Source organism: Tachypleus tridentatus, chromosome 10 (genome assembly GCF_004210375.1).
Source record: "Tachypleus tridentatus isolate NWPU-2018 chromosome 10, ASM421037v1, whole genome shotgun sequence".
Lineage (NCBI taxonomy): Eukaryota > Metazoa > Arthropoda > Merostomata > Xiphosura > Limulidae > Tachypleus > Tachypleus tridentatus.
In genome coordinates, this window is record NC_134834.1 from 189,513,959 (window position 1) to 189,524,461 (window position 10,503).

The window sequence follows — 10,503 nt, forward strand, 5'->3', positions numbered from 1 at the left end:
AGCAGCACCCATCATCTTTGCAACAGACATGATGAGCTGTAATAACAAAGCTGAAAGTGTGGATTCAGGTATCCTTCGTCTCGAATCTCGACGCGATAACCACGAGGCCACACCTTCACGAGTTGATGAGTTTCTGGCAACAAAACTTAGATATTGCGCAATTATTTGTTTTCAGATTCCTAAAACTGGATAGGAATTATAAATAAATCAGCACTGTACGATTTTGTAAAAGTAAATAATTATCATGAATCCAATGCTTTAACAGGATATTTATTGAATCCAAGTAGTATATATTGTTACATTAATTAAAACATCGATTATTTTTAAAACAATATCTTTCAAAGGTATTTAAGGTTCAAACATTTACACAAACATTTTTATCTTGTTTTTGATGTTTCTGAAAAGGAAAGGCTTTATGACAACAGCTTACTCAAATAGGTAGCCAGTACCTTCTAAAATATTTAAACAAATACTATCTTTGATATCTAGGGAAACATACAGACAAAATAACACAGCACGATTCATAAAACAAACCACAAATACCAATATAGAAAGCCACAATGTTTCAATCAATTTAACTGAAGAGCTGACGTCAACGCCGATTTTCTGCTGTTGGATCAGCCCAGACTGTCATTGTGAAAAGTTTACTTTTTCACAAACGATCTGAAACGAAAGTGTCAAAATTAGGCATGTGAAATATGATAATCAAAATCGATAAGTATTTTTGATCAAATTTACCCTAACTTAGTAGATCAATAACTTCTGATTGTATAAAAAACAAACAAATATACACAACTACTTATACACATTAGAAATAAAATAACCATTGTGACTGATATTAAAAACAAACCACAATAAAACAAAAGCTTATGATGTTTAGAATACAATAATTTGTCATTTCGGTATCCAAGTTTATCTATTTTTAACATTATCGACCATAATCCCAATAATACCTTTGATGGTTCAGCTAATTTAGAGATTAGGCTTAGTTGCAAATTTATAAGCTAAGTTAAATGTGCAATTTAAATTTCAAAGTGTGAATATATATATGTATCTGAATTCACATATATCAAACCATGTAACCAATACCCTTTACAAGACCGACATACACATTAGTGAAAACCAAACAACTAGAAACACTTAATTTTATAAATCAATTAACCATGAAACGAAAACATAAAACTGAATAATGAATTAGTTTCTGAAACTCTATAAATATCTTGGACGGTGTGGTAAGTTTAGAAGATTGGGGTTTCTCATTCGAACACATGAGCCAAAGATGGCTTACTCAACTAGTTTAAAACATTGGGACAAATTATAATACCTGGATTGAATTGTATGCACCAATAAAACTACTGTAAAATTCGACTAAGAATGATATTTGGAAGTATCTGTGTCGACAGAACATAAAAATGTGGTACACGTTGTTTATTTGTTTCGTATTTATTGCGCAAAGGTATAGAAGATGTATCTGCGCATAACTGTCCCTAACTGTCATCTAATATTCGAGAACAATTCAGTCGAGGATTGACGGTCACTAATAGAACGCATCCGTGGCACAAACCATAAACCCTCTAAACCACCATTCGAGTACACCAACAACTTGGCCATATCTGGTCAATTATTGCATCGAATGCATCACACCGTAAGAGTATAAACAAAATTCTCTCTTTTTTATTTTCTTTTGAACAGTGGCTGTCCTAAACGTGTTTTATAACTGTATAAGTTAATAATTCAAGTTAATAATAAGTTAAACGTGGTGTAATGAGAACGTTCATTCCTTATCGTTAGAGGACGCTTCAGGACAATATGAGTTTTCACCATTTATAAACACCATATATACCATACCTAACAAAAAAAAACAAAAAAACCTTTAAAAAACAGAAACATCTGATTCGTGATTCTAGTTTATCAATTTATACTATTGTGTTGGAAAATGTTTTCTCAGTATTCCAATGCAGAATGAGATTCATTATAACGAATGAGTGAAACCTCCAGAAGTTCATTAATTATTCAAACTAAAACGTACAAGTCCATTACTTGTTTTTATATTCAAATGTTATTGTTATCTGAAATACCAATAAATTTATTGAACTTTATCTTTGGTATATTCATTTTTGGGCACCTTGTATATACAGACATACAACACACATAATAAACATACACAGTACAAAGTAACGTTGCGTTTTTAGCAAAATACTAGTAAATTTTTAAAGAAAATTCAAAATCTTACCTGTCTCAAAATGCAAAGAGAACACAACTTTTGTAAGTGTTCAACACTCTTATTTAAAGAATATAAACAAAACCAAAACATAAAAAGAAGAAATGGAGGAATTGAAAAAGACGGAGAAAAATTAATTTTTAAAATTATTCCTTAAAAAGGATCCGGCCGGGCATGACCAAACGAAAATCACAAAACATTAAAAAACCTTGAACAAATTGAGTTCTTAACATAATCAATTTTCCGTTTCATATAATATATCTAGTAAAAACAAAATTACCTGTCTGAATTTCACGAATTATCATTTCCAGTCTTTCGATAATTTCGTCCATGAGGTTTTCATTTTCCTTTTCTCTCTTCATGAGCTCAGATAGTAGAAACTCGTGCAGATGTTTCAAAACCAGGGAGTTTAGCCAAAAATCTGTCTAAATAAATAACCTTATATGCATTAAAAATTCATGTTTGTGAGATAATATCAGTTGTTAACCTCTTTTTTCGGTGTTTACAAAACTGATAACTGAAAATATGAAATTTTAAACAGTAATTTGTCTTACTAAAGGTTTACAAAATAATTCAAAATTGGTAAACTTTACAAATTTAATTACAAAAGTATTGAAAATGGGAAAATTTCCATATTCCTTGTCTGTATCATGAAATCATCAGACGATATATATATATATTTACAGCTTTTAATATTAGTTATTCTAAATGTGGATATATAAATGGTTCATTTATCATTAATGTAATACGAAAGGTCAATGAATAAATTCTGTATTCTACAAGCTACTTTCTCTTTGCTTTCACTCTACCATAATTTTATCAATATGTGGTTTTGAATTATTGTTTCAAATATCTCACGTTACTCTCTTCAATTTAGCCAACTTACATGGCTGACGTCTAATCTTTCGACATCCATATACGCCCATTTAGTGTTGATAGTATTCAAATCAGAAATCTGTGTAGGTTAAGCCACGGTAGTGAGTGTTACGTCGGTTTCAGGTTCCAGGTATCCTTTCAGAACATTTTCTACATGTTGAGATCGAATCTTTGTCTTGCTCAATAAATATAACAGGACTAAAATGATGAAAAAAAATCTACTTGTATCTACCAGCAGTCAGGGCACCATCACTTTTGTGTATATCTTCAGTATTACAGGGTGAGGTTCAGCTTAAATCAGTAGTGGTGTCCAACGTGCTTGACTGTAAATCGTGACAATACCCTTTTTTCAAACAAACTATAATTTAGTATTGCTTACTGAAGTGATATTATATTTACCTGTAAAGCACCTTTCTTCAGCTGTGCTTACCCTGTTCCTTAAAGTTCAGTGCTTACCTTCGACTTTTAAGGAGGTATACACCAGATGAAGCCACTTCATATTTACTTTCTATTGGAAGTAACATTCACACGTGTATTTACAGGTAGAGTATAGACTCAATCCCCGCTGGATAACTGTGTATCACTTAAAGAGATATTTATCTATGTTTAAGAAGAGTTTTTGCTTTCTACATGACCATTGATGCATATACATTACATAGAGATAAAATAACTAACCATTCTAACGTACGTAAACCTTCTTGTCCAGCAATTTCATATTCTAAGAATTTTCGTGCAAAGTTACACAAAGAGATATCCGTAACTTTCAATAGATACACAAGAGGACGGGTAGCTAGTCAAATACTACACGTTGTGATACTAGATTGTAGTTAAAAAATGTACTCCACGTGACGTTAAACTAAAGGTTTGTTTATCTTGTTTTTACTTAAGGTATTATTAAAACTTATTGGGTTGAAATTTACACTGTTTAAAATAAAATTATACGTATTTAATGTACTGCCCATTTAAAAAAAAAAAATTCAACTTACAGTTTTATCTTGCTCGGGATGGCCAGTTTGTTAGGACTCTCGAATGTAATCTGAGGATCGAGGATTCGAATCATCGACCCACCAAACACGCTTGCCCTTTCAGCTGTCGGGGCGTTAAAAAGTGATTGTCAAATAGTTGATAAAAGAGTAGCCCAAGAGTTGACGGTGGGTGGTGACGATTGCCTTATCTCTAGTCGTACACTGCTAAATTAGGGACGGCTAGCCCTCGTGTAGCTTTGCGCGAAATTCAAAAACAAACTCCCCTTTTTTTCATGGGGAAGGGCAAATTCAGTGTTCGTGACTCATGTGGTCCGAAATTGTGGTCAGTGGTGTGCTGTAAGACTGATGGTCAAATCCCTTCATCACGTCAGACAAGAGTAATCCACGGTGAGCTGTGGATCATAGTGACTAGTTGTTGTCCATCTGGTCTATCATTTCGATACAAAGGACCGTTGTACGCAGAATGCGTTGTTCACCCAAATTTCTAAGAAAACATAATGGCCACTTTTTACATGCATGTAATACTTACAGTGTTTTCAAAGCATCCTGAAAGTTATTGTAAACTCTCATGAGTTAAAACAACAGTAGTGAACTTAAGCCCTGAGTGTACTTGTAATAACAGTATATGAGAGTACCTGAATCAAGAGTGAATATCAGAACCGTTTTTGAGGCATACCAGTCACAGAGAGATCAGTACAGAAACATTATAGACTCTCAGAAGCTCACAAGGGAAACTGAACTCTTATAACACTAAAAACAGGGTTTTGATGCCCGTGGTGATGACTGCACCGAAAGACCGTTGTTAACATTTATACTTTACAAAAACAAATAATATATTATTAAAATGATATTCAAAGTAAATTAGTTTTTACTTATTTAGCTAATTTTAAGCTAATTTTTCTATTGTTATTTATAGTGACTCAGGGAAAGTGCTAATAAAAAAAAAACTGAGAGTGCAAATCTGGTGATAGGCCTGATCAAAAAGTTATAACGCGAGTTTTTATTGTTCTTTTTGAATTTCATTTTTTGAGAATTTTTCCTAGTCGTCCATAATTTCGAGATGTAACACTAGAGGGAAGGCCTGCTTGTCATCACCACCTACCGCCAACTCTTGAGCTACTCTTTCACCAACAAATAGTGGAATTGAACGTGACGTTATAACGTCTACACGGCTGAAAGGGCGAGGATGTCTCGTGGGACAAGGATTCGAACTCGCGACCCTCGGATTACGAGTCGAACGCCTTAACCCAGCTGGCCATACCGGGCCGAAAGGGGGGATAATATTTACCACTTATATTTTTTAAATCAGCAAACTAGTTTTGTTTATTTGTTTCTGGTAATTTCCTTTAAAATAACAGTGAACGTTTCATGTACTTTCTGCTCTATGTGAACTCTTCCGTTGACGACAACTGGTGATTGCGGTGAACCTTACCGTCACCTTTTCCTCTTGGTAAGGGTTGTGCTGTAACAAAATAGACGAGAACGCTCAGAACCGTAAATAAAGCTGTAGAATTCATCCTTCGACCTGTTTAGATTTTCTGCCGTTGAAAGTTGTGGCTACTCAAGTCACCGTGTCTTAATATGAGATGCTTAGCTGAGCTGAATGCGTTATTTTATGATGCGTATCTAACTTTCAGTAGAGATAACGTGAATGTAATTAAAAATGTATATACAAATATATTAATTAATTGATCAAAAACAGCCACGTAGGGAGTAAACACATGCGTTCGATTAATATTAATGATTTATGAAGTCACAAAACAGAAAAGTTATTGCAAACCAATTACAGATTATAACCACACTAGCCTCATTATTTTCAAACAATTAATTTTATATTTACATAGACAAAGTGACCTTGAACGCTAGATATATTCTCGATAATTACGACAATGAGTGACATTATTCATAATACCGCTGAGATTATAAATTGGTTTGTTTGTCTTTTAATTTCGCTGAAAGCTACTCGAGGGCTCTCTGGGCTAACTGTCTCTAACCAGTGATAGACTACAGAGAAGACGACTAATAAATACCTCCCACCGCCAATTCTTGGGCTGCTGTTTTACCAAAGAATAGTGAAATTAACCGAAATATTATAACTCTCCCACCGCTGAAAAGGTGAGTGTGTGTGACGGGAATTCGAACCCTCAACCCTCAGATTAGGAGTCGAGCGCCCAAACCACCTGGCCATACCGGGTCGCAGTGAGTTGAAAGAAACGAAAAATCACTGTATTTAATAGGTTTTAAATCAATAATTTATCAGTTAATTAATTCATTTAGAATTAAGTCGTCTTAAAAGAAGGCTTAACACTAAGTCATTAGCTAATTAGCCCCCCGGAATTACAGCAGTAAGTCTACAGATTTACAACGCTAAAATCAGCGGTTCGATTCCTCGCGGTTAGATCATGAAATAGCCCGAAGTGGCTTTGTTGTAGGAAAAAAGACACAATACACTAAAACACCCTAAAGAAACTGTTTTTCAGTGTGTCTCAACGTGTGTCATAAATGGAACGTGTATGCTCATATAGCAAAGGCCCGTCGCATACCGCTCTCCCATTGGGCTGTCAATTTTTAAATACTATATTAACAGAAGAAATATTTTCTTGAGGCTTTTAATTTCCAAACTTATAAAATAATTCTCTATATGGTAGTAATTATTAAAGGCGTAAAAAATAACGCAAAATTATAAGACATTACAGTTTAATATTTTTCCCTAGCGGTTGATAAATTAAATAGAGATAAGCGTACGAATTTGTATGAAACTCAGGCAGGCTTAGATATTTATATTTTGTACTTATAACAAAGCTACTAAGACAAGGCCTCCAGTGAATTAGTGGCAAGTTTACACATGTACATCGCTAAATTACGTGGAATGAACCCGTGTGATGGATGACGTACATAACACAGCTTTGTGCTTAGATGAAAAAAAGTTTCTGTCTTTCAATATAAGAAGTCTAACATCTAAGTGAGTAATTTATTGATGTTACAAAATAACTGTAACGCTCTTATTTGTCGGTAACTTATAATATTCAGTTCAAGAAAGAACTTAATTAAGTAAGATAAGTGACATGAACAAGACAATAGTGGGTTTATGTTTGTTTGTTTTTGAATTTCGCGCAACGCTACACGACGGCAATTTGTGGTAGCCGTCCATAACGTAGCAGTGTAAGACTAAAGGACAGGCAACTAGTCATCACCACCCACTGCCAGCTCTTAGGCTATTGTTTACTAACGAATATTGGGATTAACCTTCACGTTATAACGCCCACACAGCTGAAAGTTGTTTTGGTGTAACGGGGATTCGAACCCGCGACCCTCATATTAGGAGTAAAGCATGCATAACCATTTGTCCATGCCGGGCGAGATGGTTAGTGTATTACATCAAACATGATTTATTGATCTTGTGCTTTGAGTACAAAAACAGTCACTTTATAGTCATTTAACCGCATGATAGAATAAATAGATATAACAGAGTAAATATATATGAATTTGTCAGCTAGTAGTAAAATTCAGTGATCAAAAACTGTGAACTTATTTCTGTTTTAATTTTGAAATTAAATAAGTTATCAACATTAACTTTTGACAAACAAGTTTGTTTGTTTGTGTCTGAATTTCACCCAAAGCTACTCCAAGGCTATCTGCGCTAGCCGTCCCTAATTTAGCAATGTAAGACTAGAGGGAAGGCAGCTAGTCAATACCACCCACCGCCAGCTCTTGGGCTACTCTTTTACCAAATAACAATAGGATTGACCGCCACATACTAACGCCCCAACGGCTAAAACGGCGAGAATATTTGGTGTGAAGAGGTTGGAACCCACAATTTTCAGATTACGAGTCACACGCCTAACCCACCTTTCCATGCCGGTCCTGATAAACGAGTTATAATACGTATACACTGTACGAATAATGATAAAACATTCGAGTTAGCTTGGCCCGCCATGGCCAGATGGTTAAGATGATCGCGTGTTTGAATCCCCGTCGCACCAAACATGTTCGCCTTTTCAATCGTGGCGGCGATATAATGTTATGGTCAATCCCACTACTTGTTGGTAAAAGAGTGGCCTAAGAGTTGGCGGGGGGGAGGGGTGATGACTAGCTGCCTTCCCTCTTGTCTTACACCTCGAAATTAAAGACGACTAACAAAAATCTCAACAAAGAAACAAAACAAAATTAAAAAGGACAATAAAAAAAAACTCGCGTTCATAACGTTTCGATTAGGCCTGTCACCAGATTTGCACTCTCAGTTTTTTTATTAGCACCTTCCCTGAGTCAATATTAATAACAATAGAAAATGAGCTTGAAATTAGCTAAATAAGTAAAAACTAATTTACTTTGAATATCATTTTAATAATATATTATTTGTTTTTGTGAAGTATATATGTGAACAAAGGTCTTTCGGTGCAGTCATCACCACGGGCATGAAAACCCTGTTTTTAGTGTTATAAGAGTTCAGTTTCCCTTGTGAGCTTCTGAGAGTCTATAATGTTTCTGTCCTAATCTCGCTGTGACCGGTACGCCTCAAAACGGTTCTGATATTCACTCTTGTTTCAGGTACTCTCATATACTCTTATTACAAGTACACTCAGGGCTCAAGTTCACTACTGTCGTTTTAACTCATAAGAGTTTCCTATAACTTTCAGTATGCTTTGAAAACACTGTAAGTATTACATGCATGTAAAAGTGACCATTATTTTTTCTTAGAAATTTGGGTGAACAACACAATCTGCGTACAACGGTCCTTTGTATCGAAATGATAGACCAGATGGACAACAACTAGTCAATATGATCCACAGCTCACTCGTGGATTACTCTTGTCTGACGTGATGAAGGGATTTGATCATCAGTCTTAGAGAACACCACTGACCATAAGTCCGGACCACATGAGTCACGAACACTGAATTTTCCCTTCCCCATGAAAAAAAGTGGAGTTTGTTTTTGAATTTCGCGCAAAGCTACACGAGGGCTAGCTGTCCCTAATTTAGCAGTGTACGACTAGAGATAAAGCAGTCGTCACCACCCACCGCCAACTCTTGGGCTACTCTTTTATCAACTATTTGACAATCACTTTATAACGCCCCCACGGATGAAAGGGTGAGCATGTTTCGTGGAATGGGGATTCGAACTGGCGACCCTCGGATTACAAGACGAACACCTTAACCCAGATGGTCATGCCGGGCCGAAAGGGGGGATAATATTTACCATTTATATTTTTTAAATCAGCGAACAAGTTTTTGTTTATTTGTTCCTGGTAATTTCCGTTAAAAACAAAAACAGTGAACGTTTCATGTACTTACTGCTCTATGTAAACTCTTCCGTTGGATTGACGACAACTGGTATTGCGGTGGACCTTACCGTCACCTTCTCCACTAAAGATGGGTTGTGTTGTTACAGAATAGACGAGAACGCTCAGAACCGTAAATAAAACTGTAGTATTCATCTTTCGACCTATTCAGATTTTCTGCCGTTGAAATTTGTGGCTATTCAAGTCACCGTGTCTTAATATGAGATGCTTCGCTGTGTTGAATGCGTCATTTCATGATATGCATCTAACTCTCAGTAGAGATAACGTGTATGTAATTAAAAATGTATATAGAAATATATTAACTGAGTGATTAAAAACAGCCATGTAGGTCGTAAACGCACGCGTTCGATTAATATTAATGATATATGAATTTACAAAACATAAAAGTTGCAAATCAATTACAGATTATAACAACACTGACCTAATTATTTTCAAACAATTAATTTTTATATTTACATAGACAAAGTGGCCTTGAACGCTAGATATATTTAAGATAATTACGACAATGAGTGACATTATTCATAATACTGCTGAAAGTGTAAATTGGTTAATGTTGATGTTTTGAATTAAGCACAAAGCTTCTCAATGGGCTATATATGCTCTGCCCACCACGGGTATCGAAACCAGGTTTTTAAAGTTGTAAGTCTGCAGACATACCGCTGAGCCACTGGGGGCGTGTAATTTTTTTATTTTTAATTTTGCTCAAAGCTACTCGAGTACTGTCTGAGCTAACTGTCTCAAACTAACCACTGCTAGACTACAGAGAAGACGGCTAATAAATACCACCCACCGCAATTCTTGGGCTGCTCTTTTACCAAAGAATAGTGAAATTGACCGAAATATTATAACTCTATCGCGGCTGAATAGGCGAGCATGTGTGACGGGAATTCGAACCCGCAACCCTCAGATTAGGAATCGAGCGCCCAAACCACCTGGCCATACCGGGTCGCAGTGAGTTGAAAGAATCGAAACATCACTATATTTAATAGGTTTAAAATCAATAATTTATCAGTTAATTAATTCATTTAGAATTAAGTCGTCTTAAAAGAATGCTTAACACTAAGTCATTAGTTAATTAGCTCCCCGCAAGTACAGCAGTAAGTCTACAGAGTTACAACGCT

At 35.4% G+C, this 10,503-nt stretch overlaps 1 long non-coding RNA gene across 1 annotated transcript in view; it reads right to left on the reverse strand.

Annotated features, from left to right (window-relative positions):
• Positions 1–451: 451 nt before the first annotated feature.
• LOC143228300 (uncharacterized) overlaps positions 452–10,503 on the reverse strand; it is a 28,970-nt gene continuing 18,918 nt past the window's right edge. Inside the window, exons 2-3 of the long non-coding RNA XR_013015308.1 lie at positions 2,502–2,646; positions 452–663 (exon numbers count right to left, since the gene is read on the reverse strand). This is a non-coding gene — a long non-coding RNA (uncharacterized LOC143228300). The remainder of the gene's footprint in view (positions 664–2,501; positions 2,647–10,503) is intronic.